The following is a 21139-nucleotide window of genomic DNA, read 5'->3' as shown; positions in this document are numbered from 1 at the left end:
TCTGGCAGAAGTTCCAGTTCTATTTACTTATATGATATGTTTGTTTGCATTTATCTCAGAGGTTTGCTGAAGTTTGTTGGCACCAATGAGTAATATTGCTAGTCCCAAAAGTATTTGAGAATTCACATTCCAAGCATAATATGATGCTTTCCTTACGAATCAACTTGCTCAAGAACGCTAACAACCCAACCCCTCGATTTTAGTATTTGCATCCCAATTTATGTTTTGAGCCTTTGTACAAGTCAATATTACTTTTTGAGACTTGTTGGGATGGTTTGGGTTGGGACCCGAGGGGCTCGGGTGGGTTTCATCACATTGCAGCTGCAGTTTTCTGCTGTGAGCTGGTGCATCGCGATTGCAGAGCAGAACCACTTTACAGTATTTTTTTTCTTTCAACGAAATCACATCCTTGATGAGACAAGAGGGGTTGTTCTGATGGTAAGCAACCTCCACTTCCAACCAAGAGGTTGTGAGTTCGAGTCTCCCCAAGAGCAAGGTGGGAAGTTCTTGGAGGGAAGGATGTTGGGGGTCTATTTGGAAATAGCCTCTCTACCCCAGGGTAGGGGTAAGGTCTGTGTACACAGTACCCTCCCCAGACCCCACTAAGTGGGATTATACTAGGTTGTTGTTGTTGTTGTTGAAATCACATCCTTGATGTCTGTCACATAGTACTGACACTCACCTAGCTTTACAATTGCCTATTTCAAGGTATGCAACCTCTTTAAGATTGACACTTCCTTGGGGATTAAATCTTCTATAACACACCGGTATATATGAAGAACAATCACAAGATAATTAAATCAAAGACAGATTTCTTCTAAATAATCATTTGGTATCAGGATATTAGGGCCTAAATCAAAGGCCTTGCGCCTATAAAAACCTTTCAAATCAGCTTGTATCATCTTGCAATTCACCTTGGTAGGCTCAGTCTTAGGCTCATTAGAAACATACAGATAAAAGAGGGTATGCGTCTCAATTAATCAATCAAAACAGACTTAGCAATAATCAGTAGTAATGTTACAGTATAAGGAGATTGGGGTTTCCGCTAGCTGCATAATAGACCCCAGCATGACTACAACAATTTGCTATGAAAGAACTCCATCCGTCCACTCTGTCTGTGCTTTTGCTTCAGTTTCCTAAGCAAGTGTATTCAACACATCCTCGTTAATTTGAGATTGAAATTAAGAGAAAGCAAACATCTAATATAGGGGGGAGGGAAAAAGAAAAAAGTGAAAACTATACCATGTTATTGTGACAAGCACGTGCTTGACTCACAGCTTCCGGATATTTCCAAGACGATCCTGTATTGAACATATTGTTTGCATCAACTTAATCTGTTTCAGATTTGGAATATCCGCAAAGCTAACGGGGATCTCCTTGAGATACTCGCACACTTTTATAACAAGTGTTTCAAGCTGGGGAAAAGATTCCTCTGAGGCTTCCCACCTTGAGATATGTAAGTAGTGTTGAATTTGACAAAATGTTTGTCCCACATCGGTGGGAAAACAAAAGTTGGGGGGATTTTACCCCTATAAAAGAAGGCTTAATGTTTAGGATTTAAACACACCTCTCATTTGCCTTCTCATCTGTTTAAGACATTTGTATCTTCTCTCTTTAGTATTATTTCACTTGTATTTTTGGAGTGGAATAAAATATTGGTTGTGTCCGAGGAGTAGGCAAAATTAGCCGAACCTCGTAAATTCTGGTGTTCTCTTTATTGTTGCTTTATTGTCTTATTTATTTATTATTTGGTGGTTGTCATAATTTTTGGTATAGTAGTTGTGACTTATTCACACTATATACATTTGGCTTCCGCAACAATTGGTATCAGAGCCAAGGTACTGTCTTAGTATGCTCTGTGGTTGCAACATAGTCTGATCTTCCACATCAGAAAAGATTTATCTTGGTAACTGTGTCAAGATTCTGTCTTAGTATGCTCTGTGGTTGCAGCTTAGTCTGATCTTCCACACCAGAAAGGAAATAATCTTGATTTGTGTCGTCAGCTATTAAATAATATTTGTGTCAAAGATGGGAGACAATAAACAAGAAGAATCTACATCAAGTGTCAACAATACGTCATCATTGGCATCTTCGCTTATGACAAGAATTGTGTCAAATGCGAAATTTGCAGTAGAAATATTTGACGGGTCCGGACATTTTGGGATGTGGCAAGGCGAGGTTTCTAGATGTCCTTTTTCAACAAGGGCTAGATCTTGCTATTGAAGAAAAGAGACCAGATGCTATTGGAGAAGAAGATTGGAGAATTATCAATCGTGTTGCTTGCGGTACCATTCGATCCTACCTTGCTAGAGAGCAGAAATATCCATACACAAAGGAAACTTCTGCAAGTAGATTATGGAAAGCACTGGAGGATAAATTTTTGAAGAAAAACAGTCAAAATAAATTGTGCATGAAGAAGAGACTATTTCACTTCACCTATGTTCCTGGTACCACGATGAATGAACATATCACCAGTTTTAATAAGTTGGTCACAGATTTGCAAAATATGGATACAACTTATGATGATGGTGACTTGGCCTTGATGTTGTTGGCGTCACTTCCTGATGAGTACGAGCACCTTGAAACTACTCTACTCCATGGAAATGACGAAGTTTCTCTCAGAGAAGTTTGTTCGGCTTTGTACAGCTATGAACAAAGAAAGCGAGAAAAACAGAAGGGCGGAGAAGGAGAAGCACTATTTGTGAGGGGTCGTCCTCAAAATCAAACGAGGACAAAGAAGGGAAGATCCAAGTCTAAATCCAGACCCAGCAAAGATGAATGTGCCTTTTGTCGAGAAAAAGGGCACTGGAAGAAAGACTGTCCGAAGTTGAAGAATAAGGCCAAATATAATAATGGAAAGGCCATTATGGATTCAAATGTAGCTGATTGTGATGATTCAGACTTCTCATTAGTTACAACAGAGTCATCAACATCATCAGACATATGGTTGATGGACTCGGCTTGTAGCTATCATATGTGTCCCAACAGGGACTGGTTTGTGGAATTTCAAGAAGGAGAATATGGAGTCATCCACACAGCGGATAACAGCCCTCTTACCTCATATGGCATTGGTTCAATACGATTAAGGAACCATGATGGAATGATCAGAACATTAACAGATGTTCGATATGTACCGGATTTGAAGAAGAATCTCATCTCTGTGGGAGCCCTAGAATTAAAAGGGTTCAAAATCATTGCAGAAAATGGAGTGATGAGAGTATACTCCGGTGCACTAGTGGTAATGAAGGCTAATCGGAAGAATAATAATATGTACCGTTATCGTGGCAGTACAGTTATTGGGACATCGACAGTGACATCCAGTGACGACAAAGAGGCAGAAGCAACCAAGCTATGGCACATGCGCTTGGGACATGCTGGAGGAAAATCCTTGAAAACTCTATAAGATCAAGGATTGTTAAAAGGAGTAAAGGCTTGCAACTTGGAGTTTTGTGAGCATTGTGTCAAAGGGAAACAGACAAGGGTTAAATTTGGTACAGCGATCCATAATACTAAAGGCATTTTGGATTATGTACACTCTGATGTTTGGGGTCCTTCCAAAACACCTTCATTGGGTGGGAAGCACTATTTTGTAACATTTGTTGATGATTTTTCCCGAAGAGTATGGGTGTATATAATGAAGAGCAAAGATGAAGTGTTGGGAATTTTTCTCAAATGGAAGACGATGGTGGAGAATCAGACAGGCAGGAGGATCAAGTGTATTCGCACAGACAATGGAGGTGAATACAAAAATGATCATTTCAATAAGGTATGTGAAAATGATGGCATCATCCGACACTTCACTGTTAGACATACACCACAACAAAATGGAGTGGCAGAACGTATGAACCGGACCTTGCTGGAGAAGGTACGGTGTATGTTGTCCAATGCTGGCTTGGGCAAAGAATTTTGGGCTGAGGCAATTACATATGCATGCCACCTCATTAATCGCTTACCATCTGCTGCTATTAATGGCAAGACACCATTTGAAAAATGGTATGGAAAACCTGCTATAGATTATAACTCTTTGCACGTGTTTAGCTCAACTGCATATTATCATGTGACGGAGTCAAAATTGGATCCAAGGGCAAAGAAGGCTATTTTTATGGGAATTACTTCTGGAGTCAAAGGATATCGCTTATGGTGTCCTATGACAAAGAAAGTAATATTCAGCAGGGATGTTACCTTTGATGAATCTGCTATGGTAAATAAGGTAACAGAAGATACCAAACAAAATGAAGGTGCTTCTAAGCAGGTGGAGTTTGAGGGAAAATTTATTTTTCCTACACAAGAAGCAGAGGAGGAAACAAATGAAGATTATCCTCTAGAAGGAGAGCCAGTAGAGGAGATTCCAACTCAGGAACCTCAACAACAACTTGAATCAATAGCAACCAGCAGGACAAAAAGAACAATAACGAAACCTGTTCGTCTCATAGAGACGGTTGCTTGTGCAACCTCAATTGTAGCTGATGATGTTCCTACTACTTATAAAGACGTTGTCCAAAGTTCAGAAGAAGATAAGTGGAGGATTGCCATGAATGATGAAATACAGTCCCTTCATCAGAATCATACATGGAGATTGGCCAATCTCCCGAAGGGAAAGAAAGCAATTGGGTGCAAATGGGTATTTGCAAAGAAGGAAGGATTTCCTAACCAAGTAGATGTTCGCTACAAAGCAAGATTGGTGGCCAAAGGATATGCTCAAAAGGAGGGAATTGATTACAATGAAGTGTTTTCTCCAGTTGTAAAACATTCCTCCATTAGAATTATGTTGGCTTTGGTAACACAATTGGATTTGGAACTAGTTCAGATGGATGTAAAAACTGCGTTTTTACATGGAAACTTGGAGGAGGAAATCTACATGACTCAGCCAGAAGGATTCAAAGTTGCTGGAAAAGAAAATATAGTGTGCAAACTTGAAAAATCGTTGTACGGATTGAAACAATCTTCTAGACAATGGTACAAGCGATTTGACGAGTTTATGTTGCGGCAAGGGTACAAGAGAAGCAAATACGATCATTGTGTGTATTTGCACAAGCTTAAAGATGGTTCCTTTGTATATCTTCTCCTATATGTTGATGATATGTTGATAGCTTCCAAGAATTTGGAAGAAATTGATAAGTTGAAGATTCAACTGAAGAAGGAGTTCGAGATGAAAGATTTGGGTGAGGCAAAGAAAATTCTTGGCATGGAGATAATTAGAGATAGACGTTCAAAGAAACTCTGTTTATCTCAAAAGGAATATTTGAAGAGAGTACTTCAACGTTTTGGCATAGATGACAAGACTAAGCCAGTTAGTACTCCAGTAGCTTCCCATTTTAAGCTAAGTACTACTATGTCGCCAATGGATGAAGTTGAACGAAAGTGTATGTCAAAGGTACCATACGCAAATGCTGTTGGTAGCTTGATGTATGCAATGGTTTGCACAAGGCCTGACATTTCACAAGCTGTTGGAGTTATTAGCAGATATATGCACAATCCAGGGAAGGAGCATTGGCAAGCTGTGAAGTGGATTCTACGGTATATTCATAATACTGTAGATGTCGGGTTAGTTTTTGAGCAGGAAGACAATCAGTCTGTAGTTGGATATTGTGACTCGGATTTTGCGGGTGATCTGGACAAACGAAGATCAACTACTGGTTATGTGTTTACTTTTGCAAAGGCACCAGTTAGTTGGAAGTCTACTTTGCAGTCAACAGTTGCTTTGTCTACAACAGAGGCAGAGTACATGACTATTACAGAGGCTGTGAAAGAGGCAATTTGGCTTCAAGGATTGCTAAAGGAGCTTGGTGTTGAACAAAAAGGTATCACAATTTTTTGTGATAGTCAAAGTGCTATTCAATTAGCGAAGAACCAAGTTTATCATGCAAGGACGAAGCACATTGATGTTCGGTATCATTTTGTACGAGAAATCATAGAAGAAGGTGGAGTCACAGTGAAGAAAATTCATACTACGGAGAATCCTGCTGATATGCTGACAAAGGTGGTGACTGCGATCAAGTTTCAACATTGTTTGGATTTGATCAACATTGTTGAACACTGAAGATTGAAGATGAAGACACAACCAAATTTGTTATTGAGAGAAAATTGAAGATGTGGAATTTTGCCAAGGTGGAGATTTGTTGAATTTGACAAAATGTTTGTCCCACATCGGTGGGAAAACAAAAGTTGGGGGGATTTTCCCCCTATAAAAGAAGGCTTAATGTTTAGGATTTAAACACACCTCTCATTTGCCTTCTCATCTGTTTAAGGCATTTGTATCTTCTCTCTTTAGTATTATTTCACTTGTATTTTTGGAGTGGAATAAAATATTGGTTGTGTCCGAGGAGTAGGAAAAATTAGCCGAACCTCTTAAATTCTGGTGTTCTCTTTATTGTTGCTTTATTGTCTTATTTATTTATTATTTGGTGGTTGTCATAATTTTTGGTATAGTAGTTTTGACTTATTCACACTATATACATTTGGCTTCCGCAACAAGTAGCTCAGTTTCAAGAACCTAAGTTTAGGGAACGTGATATCTCCAAGGCACCACTCTCCGGAATGAAAATATTTCGGATCTCTTAATTCGAGATACTCCAGACTTGGTAGTCCCGCAATGAAGAAAATCATGATTTCCATCCGATTCCAGGATAGTAACAATTTCTTTATATTTGAAGGCAAGTGTAACTTGGGTAAAACAATGGAGAAGAGAAAGGAAATGCAAAGTGATTGCAGCTGTGTAAGACCCTCCAATTTGAGACAAATCTTTTCTTCATCGGAATCATTTCCCAAAAAAGAGATTTCAAGTTCTTGAAGATTAGGGCACCTCTGTGCTAAAACATTCAAGATATCAGAATCGACTGTAAATTCAACAACCCTTAATATCCTCCAATTTTCCAACTTAGAAGATTTTTCCATGATCTGCTTTCTCCAAAAAAAACCATCTCCAGTAAACTCTACATGCCTTAAATTTTTTCATTTTGCAAAAATTCGCTGATAACTGTGTACGCATAAAACACTTGAGAATTAAAGTTTCTAGATGGGGCAGATGTGATTTTCCACGAAAATAAAATATATTTGTGCAAGCTGCGATGTACTTGAGGTGAATTAGTGGCTTCAATGTAGCTAACGACAAACGGCTCAATCTATGGGAACTCAAATCCAAGACCTTAAGAAGCCTCATCAAACTAATAACCTGACTGACGGGTGTCCAATATAATGATTCTCTATTGGTGGTTATAAGTGACCTCAAGTGTTGGTGGAAAGGCTTCCACATTTTGGATGCAAACTTGGAAAGCTCATTACTGTAACTGAAGCTCACTCGACTTTCCTTCAAATCAGAAGGTTGAATGTTCCCCCTCACTGCCAACATAAACTTTTCTTCTCTTCTCCAAGCAATAGTGAAGTACTGCATCATGAACCTGGCAGTATTTGACTTTACCGTTATAACTTCTCCTTGAAACCATTACAACATTGCTGCTAATGAGATCCATCAAGTAACCTTCAGCTATCTCTTCCATTAATCTCCCAGATTCAATGTTCTGCACGAAGCCTTCTGCTATCCATAAACTTATCAATTTAGACATTGGGATCCTTTCGTCCTCTGGAAACATCCCCATGTAGAGAAGGCAAGGTCTTAAATAGTCGGGTAAGTTATCATAACTTAACTTCATAGTTGCCCGACTATAGTCTTCAGACTCACGGTCAAGATAGGAAAATAGAGCTTTTTTAACCTCATGCCACCAAGATATTTCCATTTTCTTCTTTTTGATTATCCCAGCTGTTAGTTTTTCCAACAATTATGGTGATGTAGGGGAGAGGTAAGCAATGATGCAACTCTCCTTAGTGAGATAAGCAATGATGCAATGAGTGGTAGGTGAGATGGAAATATTGCAAATTGATCCTTCTTGGTAGGTGAGATTTGCACTTTTGGTCCCTATCTCAAAAAACTATAAATACCCCCTTCCATTTCATTGTATAACACACCAAAAAAAATATATCAAAACTCAAGAAGAAAGAGTTTGAGAGGGAGAGAGATATAGTTCCTTTAGGAATGTTTCCTAACAGGGGAGTGACAAAATAGTGAGTAGAAATACTAGTCGGGTATTTTTCGGGAAACACTTTTGTGTGCGCCACTATTTTGGGTAGAGCTCAGGAATTGTTGTACCTCCAAATTATTGGGGAAGTCTCTCTTTGTATGCCTGCTAAATGTTTTAGTGGAAGTTGGTGTCAGATTTGTGGACGTAGCCTAAACGTTTTAGGTGAACCACGTTAAATATTGTGTCATTTATTTTTGGTTTCATTGATCATTTATTTTATTCCGCTGTGCAGTAGTGTTTAGTGTCACCGGGTCCTAACAAGTGGTATCAGAGCTTTGGTTAGAGTACTATTCATACGTACGGTACTATTTATACGTACGAGTACTATTCATCCATACGGGCACTATTCATATCCACGGTTACTATTCACCGTCGGATTTTTTTTTAGATTGCAGAAGTCTGTCAAATTCTGATCTAAATGGAGGCGAGGACAAGCAAGATAGTCAACTTGAATGGCACAAATTATCACTTATGGAGAAACAAGATGAAGGATCTCCTGTTCGTGACAAAGATGCACCTACCGGTGTTCAGTTCTCAGAAACCTGAAGATAAGTCAGACGAGGACTGGGAATTTGAGCACAACCAAGTGTGCGGCTACATACGGCAATTTGTTGAAGACAATGTGTACAACCACATTTCTGGTGTGACACATGCAAGGTCGTTATGGGACAAGCTCGAAGAGTTGTATGCCTCTAAAACAGGTAACAACAAATTATTTTACTTGACAAAATTAATGCAAGTAAAATATGTAGAAGGGACAACTGTGGCAGATCACCTTAATGAAATACAAGGGATTGTCGACCAGTTGTCGGGAATGGGCATAAAGTTCGATGACGAGGTACTTGCTCTTATGGTGCTGGCAACACTCCCAGAGTCATGGGAAACCTTGAAGGTTTCAATCACCAATTCTGCACCCAACGGTGTGGTAAACATGGAGACAGTCAAGAGTGGCATTCTGAATGAAGAAATGAGACGCCGATCACAAGGAACATCTTCTTCACAGTCAGAGGTGTTGGCTGTTACGACCAGGGGGAAAAGTCAAAATAAGAGCTAGAGTAACAGAGATAAGAGAAGAGGTAAATCCAACAAATTTGCAAATGTTGAGTGCCATTACTACAAAAAGAAGGGGCATATCAAAAGATTTTGCCGACAGTTCCAGAATGACCAGAAGAAGAACAAAGGCAAAACGGTGAAGCCCGAAGAAAGCAGTGATGATGAAACGAACTCCTTTGGTGAGTTCAACGTTGTCTACGATGACGACATTATCAATCTGACAACCCAAGAGATGACCTGGGTGATTGATAGTGGGGCTACCATTCATGCGACGCCACGGAGAGAACTCTTCTCATCTTACACACCTGGAGACTTTGGTCGTGTAAAGATGGGAAATGCCAATTTCTCAACAGTTGTAGGCAAAGGTGATGTTTGCCTAGAGACCATGAATGGGATGAAGCTACTTTTAAGAGATGTCAGGCATGTTCCAGATATGCGCCTGAATCTGATCTCCGTAGACAAGCTCGATGAGGAAGGTTACTGCAATACCTTCCATAATGGCCAATGGAAGCTCACGAAGGGCTCATTGGTGGTGGCGCGGGGCACGAAGCAGTCAAAGTTGTACGTGACCCAGGCGAGCATCTCCCAACAAGTTATAAATGTTGCGGAGAATGATAGCAATATCAAGTTGTGGCATAGACGTCTTGGCCACATGAGTGAGAAGTCAATGGCACATTTGGTAAAAAAGAACGCCTTACCAGGTCTAAACCAGACCCAGTTGAAGAAGTGTGATGACTGTTTAGCTGGGAAACAAAACAGAGTTTCGTTCAAAAGATTCCCTCCTTCCAGAAGGCAAAATGTGTTGGATCTGGTACACTCAGATGTATGTGGACCTTTCAAGAAGTCCCTCGGTGGTGCCCGATATTTCATGACCTTTATTGATGATCATTCACGAAAGACATGGGTATACACGCTGAAGACCAATGATCAAGTGTTTCAAGTTTTCAAACAGTTTCTGACCTTGGTGGAAAGAGAGACTGGTAAGAAGTTGAAGTGCATCCGGACAGACAATGGCGGTGAATACCAGGGTCAATTTGATGCTTACTGTAAAGAGCATGGTATTCGACATCAGTTCACACCTCCTAAAACTCCCCAGTTGAATGGCTTGGCTGAAAGGATGAACAGAACTTTGATCGAGAGAACCAGATGTTTACTCTCTCATTCAAAGTTACCAAAGGCTTTCTGGGGTGAAGCTCTAGTTACAGCAGCCTATGTGCTGAACCATTCACCCTGTGTCCCTCTTCAGTACGAGGCTCCAGAAAAGATTTGGTCAGGAAGAGATATCTCTTATGATCAATTACGGGTATTTGGCTGCAAAGCCTATGTCCATGTTCCGAAAGATGAAAGGAGCAAACTTGATGTCAAGACAAGGGAGTGTGTATTCATCGGCTATGGTCAAGACATGCTTGGCTATAAGTTCTATGATCCGGTGCAGAAGAAGCTCGTCAGGAGTCGAGATGTCGTGTTCGTTGAGGACCAAACAATTGAAGACATTGACAAAGTAGACAAGTCCACTGATGATTCTGCTGAGTTTGAGTTGCCTCCAACAGTGGTGCCGAGACAAGTTGGAGATGATGTTCAGGATAATCAACCTGAAGCCTCTGATCTTCCTAATGAAGATGAACCAGCAGATACTGAAGGTAACGAGGACAATGGTGATGATGATGCAGACGAGGAGGATCAACCTCAACCACCAATCCTCAATAACCCTCCTTATCACACAAGATCTGGAAGAGTTGTGCAACAGTCTACCAGATATTCTCCACATGAGTATGTGTTACTCACTGACGGGGGAGAACCCGACAGCTTTGAAGAAGCTATTGATGATGAACATAAGGAGAAGTGGATAGAAGCCATGCAAGACGAGATGAAATCCTTGCATGAGAACAAGACGTTTGAGCTGGTGAAGTTGCCGAAAGGCAAGAGAGCTTTGAAGAATAAGTGGGTGTTCAAGATGAAGCATGATGAACACAATTCCCTTCCGAGATTCAAAGCAAGATTGGTCGTCAAAGGTTTCAATCAAAGGAAAGGCATTGACTTTGATGAAATATTCTCACCAGTTGTGAAAATGACCTCAATACGCACGGTGCTGGGATTAGCAGCAAGCCTCAACCTGGAGGTTGAGCAGATGGATGTAAAAACTGCCTTCCTACATGGTGATTTGGAAGAGGAGATATACATGGAGCAACCAGACGGTTTCCAGCAAAAGGGGAAAGAGGACTGCGTTTGTAGATTGAGGAAAAGCCTCTATGGCTTAAAACAGGCACCAAGGCAGTGGTACAAGAAGTTCGAGTCGGTGATGGGGCAACACTGCTACAAGAAGACAACTTCAGACCATTGTGTGTTCACTCAGAAGTTTTCTGACGATGATTTCATCATCCTATTGCTCTATGTGGATGATATGTTGATTGTTGGCCAGAATGTTTCCAGAATTAATAGCTTAAAAGAACAGCTAAGCAAGTTCTTCGCCATGAAAGACTTGGGGCCAGCAAAACAGATCCTTGGGATGAGGATTATGCGAGACCGAGAAGCCAAGAAGTTATGGTTGTCTCAGGAGAAGTACATCGAGAAGGTACTTCAACGGTTCAACATGGAGAAAACTAAAGCAGTTAGCTGTCCTCTTGCTAACCACTTTAGATTGAGCACCAAGCAAAGCCCGTCAACAGATGATGACAGAAGAAAGATGGAGCGGATTCCATATGCTTCAGCAGTAGGAGGTTTGATGTATGCCATGGTTTGTACACGGCTAGATATCGCTCACGCTGTAGGAGTGGTAAGTAGATTTCTTTCTAATCCAGGAAAGGAACATTGGGATGCTGTTAAGTGGATTCTCAGGTATCTTCGAGGAACCTCCAAACTATGCTTATGTTTTGGAGAAGACAACCTTGTGTTGGTTGGCTATACTGATGCAGATATGGCCGGAGATGTTGATTCTAGAAAATCAACTTCAGGATACTTGATTAACTTTTCAGGGGGAGCTGTGTCATGGCAATCAAAGTTGCAAAAATGTGTTGCATTATCAACTACTGAAGCTGAATTCATCGCAGCAACGGAGGCTTGCAAAGAATTGATATGGATGAAGAAGTTCTTAACTGAACTTGGATTTTCGCAAGACGGTTATCAGTTATTTTGTGATAGTCAAAGTGCTATCCACCTTGCGAAGAATGCCCCATTCCATTCCAGATCCAAACATATTGATGTAAGATATAATTGGATCAGGGATGTGTTGGAGAAGAGGATGTTGCGGCTTGAAAAGATCCATACAGACGAAAATGGATCGGACATGTTGACCAAGACTTTACCGAAATGGAAGTTTGAGTTCTGTAGAGAAGCTGCAGGGATAGTGGATCCACCATATAGTTGGAAGGGGGAGAATTGTTAGTTTTTCCAACAATTATGGTGATGTAGGGGAGAGGTAAGCAATGATGCAACTCTCCTTAGTGAGATAAGCAATGATGCAATGAGTGGTAGGTGAGATGGGAATATTGCAAATTGATCCTTCTTGGTAGGTGAGATTTGCACTTTTGGTCCCTATCTCAAAACTATAAATACCCCCTTCCATTTCATTGTATAACACACCAAAAAAAAAATATCAAAACTCAAGAAGAAAGAGTTTGAGAGGGAGAGAGATATAGTTCCTTTAGGAATGTTTCCTAACAGGGGAGTGACAAAATAGTGAGTAGAAATACTAGTCGGGTATTTTTCGGGAAACACTTTTGTGTGCGCCACTATTTTGGGTAGAGCTCAGGAATTGTTGTACCTCCAAATTATTGGGGAAGTCTCTCTTTGTATGCCTGCTAAATGTTTTAGTGGAAGTTGGTGTCGGATTTGTGGACGTAGCCTAAACGTTTTAGGTGAACCACGTTAAATATTGTGTCATTTATTTTTGGTTTCGTTGATCATTTATTTTATTCCACTGTGCAGTAGTGTTTAGTGCCACCGGGTCCTAACACCAGCTACCAAGACAACCACTAGGGGCAACCCTTTGCATCGTCTTGCAACATCTAGACTCACATTGTGTAGTTCAGGTGGGCAAGATTCGTTTTGAAACACTTTTTTCTGCAACAATTCCCTACTCTCTTCGGGTGTGAGGAATGGAAGGAAATAAAGATCAGTATGGAGTTTGACATGTTCACCCACTTTCTCAAGACGAGTTGTTACTATAATTCTGCTTCTATTTACAGCATCAGGGAAACAAAGTCTTAAGTCATCCCATGCCATAAAATCCCACATATCATCCAAGACAATGAGATATCGCTTTCCTATTAAGCTTTTCCTCAACATGTCAGCTAGTTCGCCAACCTCATCTGCTTTGTCCTTGGAACCGGTAACTTGATTGAAAATCTCTTGTAATAGCACTCTCCGGCTATATGTTTGGGAAATAATGCAGAATGCTCGAACATCAAAATGATAAACAATGATGTCATTATTATACAACTTTCTAGCACAAGTTGTTTTACCTTGTCCCCCAATCCCAACAATTGGGATGACATCTAGCACATTTGTCCCCCGTGTCAGATACCGAATTATTCTTTTCGTGTCATTCTCAAAACCAACTATCTCCTCATCATTCATAAGATTGTTATGTTGAGTTGGCATATGTTTAGATGGCTCTACCATAGAGCAGGGTTTAAGAGCAAAGTTCTCCGACCACATCCTGGTCACCTCCGCACTAATATGCTTGATCTCTTTTAAGATTGTAGGAAGTGAGCAAAAAAGATACCAAAGAGCATTATATTGACCAAGAATAGAGTCAATGGCAACTTCAGCTTCGTATGCCAAATTGATAGTATGCCTCTGAAGATCTTTAAGAATTTCATGTGTTGTGGAAGCCAAATGTATATAGTGTGAATAAGTCACAACTACTATACCAAAATTATGACAGCCACCAAATAATAAATAAGACAATAAAACAACAATAAAGGGAACACCAGAATTTACGAAGTTCGGCTAATTTTGCCTACTCCTTGGACACAACCAATATTTTATTTCACTCCAAAAATACAAGTGAAATAATACTAAAGAGAGAAGATACAAATGCCTTAAACATATGAGAAGGCAAATAAGAGGTGTGTTTCAATCCTAAACATTAGACCTTCTTTTATAGGGGAAAAATCCCCCCCAAACTTAACTCCCAACCAATGTGGGACTTTGGCATTTTGCCAAACTTCAACAAATCTCCACCTTGGCAAAATTCCACATTTTCAATTCTCTCTCAATAACAAATTTTGGTTGTGTCTTCATCTTCAATCTTCAGTGTTCAACAATGTTGATCAAATCCAAACAATGTTGAAACTTGACCGCAGTCACCACCTTTGTCAGCATATCAGCAGGATTCTCTGTAGTATGAATTTTCTTCACCGTGACTCCACCTTTTTCTATGATTTCTCGTACAAAATGATATCGAACATCAATGTGCTTCGTCCTTGCATGATAAACTTGGTTCTTCGCTAATTGAATAGCACTTTGACTATCACAAAAATTGTGATACCTTTTTGTTCAACACCAAGCTCCTTTAGCAATCCTTGAAGCCAAATTGCCTCTTTCACAGCATCTGTAATAGCCATGTACTCTGTCTCTGTTGTAGACAAAGCAACTGTTGACTGCAAAGTAGACTTCCAACTAACTGGTGCCTTTGCAAAAGTAAACACATAACCAGTAGTTGATCTTCGTTTGTCCATATCACCCGCAAAATCTGAGTCACAATATCCAACTACAGACTGATTGTCTTCCTGCTCAAAAACTAACCCGACATCTACAGTATTATGAATATACCGTAGAATCCACTTCACAGCTTGCCAATGCTCCTTCCCTGGATTGTGCATATATCTGCTAATAACTCCAACAGCTTGTGAAATGTCAGGCCTTGTGCAAACCATTGCATACATCAAGCTACCAACATCATTTGCGTATGGTACCTTTGACATATACTCTCGTTCAGCTTCATCCATTGGCGACATAGTAGTACTTAGCTTAAAATGGGAAGCAAGTGGAGTACTAACTGGCTTAGTCTTGTCATCTATGCCAAAACGTTGAAGTACTCTCTTTAAATATTCCTTTTGAGATAAACAGAGTTTCTTTGAACGTCTATCTCTAATTATCTCCATGCCAAGAATTTTCTTTGCCTCACCCAAATCCTTCATCTCGAACTCCTTCTTCAGTTGAATCTTCAACTTATCAATTTCTTCCAAATTCTTGGAAGCTATCAACATATCATCAACATATAGGAGAAGATATACAAAGGAACCATCTTTAAGCTTGTGCAAATATACGCAATGATCGTATTTGCTTCTCTTGTACCCTTGCCGCAACATAAACTCGTCAAATCGCTTGTACCATTGTCTAGAAGATTGTTTCAATCCGTACAACGATTTTTCAAGTTTGCACACCATATTTTCTTTTCCAGCAACTTTGAATCCTTCTGGCTGAGTCATGTAGATTTCCTCCTCCAAGTTTCCATGTAAAAACGCAGTTTTTACATCCATCTGAACTAGTTCCAAATCCAATTGTGCTACCAAAGCCAACATAATTCTAATGGAGGAATGTTTTACAACTGGAGAAAACACTTCATTGTAATCAATTCCCTCCTTTTGAGCATATCCTTTGGCCACCAATCTTGCTTTGTAGCGAACATCTAATTGGTTAGGAAATCCTTCTTTCTTTGCAAATACCCATTTGCACCCAATTGCTTTCTTTCCCTTCGGGAGATTGGCCAATCTCCATGTATGATTCTGATGAAAGGACTGTATTTCATCATTCATGGCAATCCTCCACTTATCTTCTTCTGAACTTTGGACTGCGTCTTTATAAGTGGTAGGAACATCATCAGCTACAATTGAGGTTGCACAAGCAACTGTCTCTATGAGACGAACAGGTTTCGTTATTGTTCTTTTTGGCCTGCTGGTTGCTATTGATTCAAGTTGTTGTTGAGATTCCTGAGTTGGAATCTCCTCTACTGGCTCTCCTTCCAGAGGGTAATCTTCATTTGTTTCCTCCTCTGCTTCTTGTGTAGGAAAAATAAATTTTCCCTCAAACTCCACCTGCTTAGAAGCACCTTCGTTTTGTTTGGTATCTTCTGTTACCTTATTTACCATAGCAAATTCATCAAAGGTAACATCTCTGCTGAATATTACTTTCTTTGTCATAGGACACCATAAGCTTTATCCTTTGACTCCAGAAGTAATTCCCATAAAAATAGCCTTCTTTGCCCTTGGATCTAATTTTGACTCCGTCACATGATAATATGCAGTTGAGCCAAACACGTGCAAAGAGTTATAATCTACAGCAGGTTTTCCGTACCATTTTTCAAATGGTGTTTTGCCATCAATAGCAGCAGATGGTAGACGATTAATGAGGTGGCATGCATATGTAATTGCCTCAGCCCAAAATTCTTTGCCCAAGCCAGCATTGGACAACATACACCGTACCTTCTCCAGCAAGGTCCGGTTCATACGTTCTGCCACTCCATTCTGTTGTGGTGTATGTCTAACAGTGAAGTGTCGAACGATGCCATCATTTTCACAGACCTTATTGAAATGATCATTTTTGTATTCACCTCCATTGTCTGTGCGAATACACTTGATTCTCCTGCCTGTCTGATTCTCCACCATCGTCTTCCATTTGAGAAAAATTCCCAACACTTCATCTTTGCTCTTCATTGTATACACCCATACTCTTCGGGAAAAATCATCAACAAAGGTTACAAAATAGTGCTTCCCACCCAATGAAGGTGTTTTGGAAGGACCCCAAACATCAGAGTGTACATAATCCAAAATGCCTTTAGTATTATGGATTGCTGTACCAAATTTAACCCTTGTCTGTTTCCCTTTAACACAATGCTCACAAAACTCCAAGTTGCAAGCCTTTACTCCTTTTAACAATCCTTGATCTGATAGAGTTTTCAAGGATTTTCCTCCAGCATGTCCCAAGCGCATGTGCCATAGCTTGGTTGCTTCTGCCTCTTTGTCGTCACTGGATGTTACTGTCGCTGTCCCAATAACTGTACTGCCACGATAGCGGTACATATTATTATTCTTCCGATTAGCCTTCATTACCACTAGTGCACCGGAGCATACTCTCATCACTCCATTTTCTGCAATGATTTTGAACCCTTTTGATTCTAGGGCTCCCACAGAGATGAGATTCTTCTTCAAATCCGGTACATATCGAACATCTATCAATGTTCTGATCATTCCATCATGGTTCCTTAATCGTATTGAACCAATGCCATATGAGGTAAGAGGGCTGTTATCCGCTGTGTGGATGACTCCATATTCTCTTTCTTGAAATTCCACGAACCAGTCCCTGTTGGGACACATATGATAGCTACAAGCCGAGTCCATCAACCATATGTCTGATGATGTTGATGACTCTGTTGTAACTAATGAGAAGTCTGAATCATCACAATCAGCTACATTTGAATCCATAATAGCCTTTCCATTGTTATGTTTGGTCTTATTCTTCAACTTCGGACAGTCTTTCTTCCAGTGCCCTTTTTCTCGACAAAAGGCACATTCATCTTTGCTGGGTCTGGATCTTGGCTTGGATCTTCCCTTCTTTGTCCTCGTTTGATTTTGAGGACGACCCCTCACAAATAGTGCTTCTCCTTCTCCGCCCTTCTGTTTTTCTCGCTTTCTTTGTTCATAGCTGTACAAAGCTGAACAAACTTCTCTGAGAGAAATTTCGTCATTTCCATGGAGTAGAGTAGTTTCAAGGTGCTCGTACTCATCAGGAAGTGACGCCAACAACATTAAGGCCAAGTCACCATCATCATAAGTTGTATCCATATTTTGCAAATCTGTGACCAACTTATTGAAACTGGTGATATGTTCATTCATCGTGGTACCAGGAACATAGGTGAAGTAAAACAGTCTCTTCTTCATGTACAATTTATTTTGACTGTTTTTCTTCAAAAATTTATCCTCTAGTGCTTTCCATAATTTACTTGCAGAAGTCTCCTTTGTGTATGGATATTTCTGCTCTCTAGCAAGGTAGGATCGAATGGTACCGCAAGTAACACGGTTGATAATTCTCCAATCTTCTTCTCCAATAACATCTGGTTTCTTTTCTTCAATGGCCAGATCTAGCCCTTGTTGAAAAAGGACATCTAGAACCTCGCCTTGCCACATCCCAAAATGTCCGGACCCGTCAAAAATTTCTACCGCAAATTTCGCATTTGACACAATTCTTGTCATAAGCAAAGATGTCAATGATGACGTATTGTTGACACTTGATGTAGATTCTTCTTGTTTATTATCCCCCATATTTGACACAAATATTATTTAATAGCTGACGACACAAATCAAGATTATTTCCTTTCTGATGTAGAAGATCAGACTAAGCTGCAACTACAGAGCATACTCAGACAGAACCTTGACTCAGTTACCAAGATAAATCTTTTCTGATGTAGAAGATCAGACTATGCTGCAACCACAGAGCATACTTAGACAGTACCTTGGCTCTGATACCAATTGTTGCGGAAGCCAAATGTATATAGTGTGAATAAGTCACAACTAATATACCAAAATTATGACAGCCACCAAATAATAAATAAGACAATAAAGCAACAATAAAGGGAACACCAGAATTTACGAGGTTCGGCTAATTTTGTCTACTCCTCGGACACAACCAATATTTTATTTCACTCCAAAAATACAAGTGAAATAATACTAAAGAGAGAAGATACAAATGCCTTAAACAGATGAGAAGGCAAATGAGAGGTGTGTTTCAATCCTAAACATTAGGGCTTCTTTTATAGGGGAAAAATCCCCTCCAAACTTAACTCCCAACCAATGTGGGACTTTGGCATTTTGCCAAACTTCAACATCATGTTCATGTTGCACCTTTGCAATAGCTCTGAAAACAGATGTTAGATATGAGAGCTCTTTCTCTAAAATAACAATATGAGGCTTCATCATGAAATCTAAACCTAACTTAGATTTTATCATCGTATTCAATTTCCTTAATAGAGAACTCAGAAAGGTCAATCCACCAGCTGTGGGAAACTGAGATGGAGTGAATTTTAAGGATTTGTAGTACCTCTCCAGTTGTGCCTTTAGATTTTCAGTTTTCTCCAATATTTGTATGAAGCAAATGTTTATCTTGCTAGTATCATCTTTGATAATAGAGCTATGAATTAAACATAGAACATCGCCGACAAGAGCTCCAACCTCTTCCAAGACCTCATTCAACTTCTTACCATTAATAACATGATTTGGCACATCAGCAAGAAAGACCAACAAGAACTCTATTGCCACATTAATATTTCGAACAGAGATAGTATCAGAAAAGTTATTACGCTTCTTACACTTGAGACACACCAGCAGACTGTGGAGCTGCTTTGAAAAATCTTTAGGGAATTTCTGCTTTTTGAAAGTTCTTGATTGACTGAACTTTGAAGCCCTTATTTTACCAAGAAAAGTCTTCTTCATTTCCAGCTCCACTAGCTTAATCAGACATAATAGATATGGAGGTTTACTCACCAAATCATTTTCATCCTCATCTGTATCTTCATCTGAATCTATATCATCTTCAACCTTAGTAAGCCAAAGAGCAAGGCAGAACTGTCCCACATTGTCAGCCATGAACTGAATTCGTGTCTCCAGACCTTCCAGCTTCTCATGGTCGATGTAACTATTTATCTCCGTAGCATATAAGTATCTCAAAAATTTCATTTTCTTTTGAATGATTTTCACTTGCTCTAAAAATCGATTAAGCTGAAGCATTTCATTCGTCCATTCAGTAGCATCCAATTCCAAGATCCATTCAGTAGCATCCAATTCGAAGAACATTTGTACATCATTTAGATTCTTGTCGAGGCAATCCATATATTCTGATAGATGGGAATGATTCAACTCAAAATTGTACCTTAAGCTGGTATTACCTTCAATGAATTCCAGCAACTGTGAAACTAGCCTTTCCACATTAAGGTTAGTTTTGCATTCATCAAAAACTGACTGAAGCATTTCATCAATTAGTTGGGCCTTCTTTGCGATTTTGACTAAGGAATCAGGCAAAAGAAGATGATGGTATTTGAGAAAAGTACTCAAAAATCTTAGCTCCATTTCAAGTGTCTTAATCTTGATGTTGTTCAGATCATGACCTCTGATCTTGATCCTTCTTAGGTTATCTAACATATCCTCAATATCATTTTGAGCCATCTTCTCTAGATAAAGTAGAAAATTCCTGCAAGTTCACCAACTCTTGTAATATTAGTTTCATTAACAATAACTTTTTTTGTTCACGTTTTTTCAATATCTACTGTTAGAAGCTATAATGCTTGTGAAAGATTACACACCTATTGTACCATTTTGGTTATGGAAAATTTCCCAAACCTCCTATTGTCTTACTTTCTATTGTAAATGTTGCTTCATTTCACTTCTCCGTTTATAAGAAGTCCGTTGATAAATTTTAGGAAGAAAGCTAAGTTGTCGGTGTCTAATCAATTTAAGCCTAGTCTATGATGACAACATTGCTTTCTTTTTTACTCGGGCGAGTCTCTTTAGAGTACATCTTTTCTATTTTATATTGCCTAAGCTTTATTAGGATTACCGAGAAGAAAAACAAAAACGTTTTCTAGTCTATAGGGTAAATTTGATTTAAAATAAATGGTCGAATAATAGCGTGACACGTGGAATCAAAGACAGGTAAAAGGCAAGTCAAGTAACGGCCAGTGCCAGGAACAACAACCGCAATTGACATCGGGAAAATCCCGAAGGGAGCACGATCAACGAGGGCAGATCGAATATTTGCGATCGATAACATACAATATATAATATTCCCTAACATTAAATGTGCAACCATTGTAGAAAATATTTGCGTTCATGGCCTGCCGTTACATATTCATCAATGACTCCTTTATTATCATTTAAGTGGAGCTTGATCCTAGGATCTTGCTTCGCAAGGTATAATTATAAATAACAGGCTCAACAACCATTGTGAGACACGAAATTCTTGTCCAACTTATGCTACATTTCACTTTTGCTCTTGAAATAACCACTCTATTCGTTCTC

General features: G+C 39.5%; 1 pseudogene; it reads right to left on the bottom strand.

Annotated features, from left to right (window-relative positions):
- Window positions 1-1065: 1065 nt before the first annotated feature.
- LOC107814640 (putative late blight resistance protein homolog R1A-3) lies at window positions 1066-20304 on the bottom strand (annotated as a pseudogene).
- Window positions 20305-21139: the final 835 nt, after the last annotated feature.

Source organism: Nicotiana tabacum, chromosome 7 (genome assembly GCF_000715075.1).
Source record: "Nicotiana tabacum cultivar K326 chromosome 7, ASM71507v2, whole genome shotgun sequence".
NCBI lineage: Eukaryota > Viridiplantae > Streptophyta > Magnoliopsida > Solanales > Solanaceae > Nicotiana > Nicotiana tabacum.
This window is presented reverse-complemented; position numbering and strand designations above follow the sequence as displayed.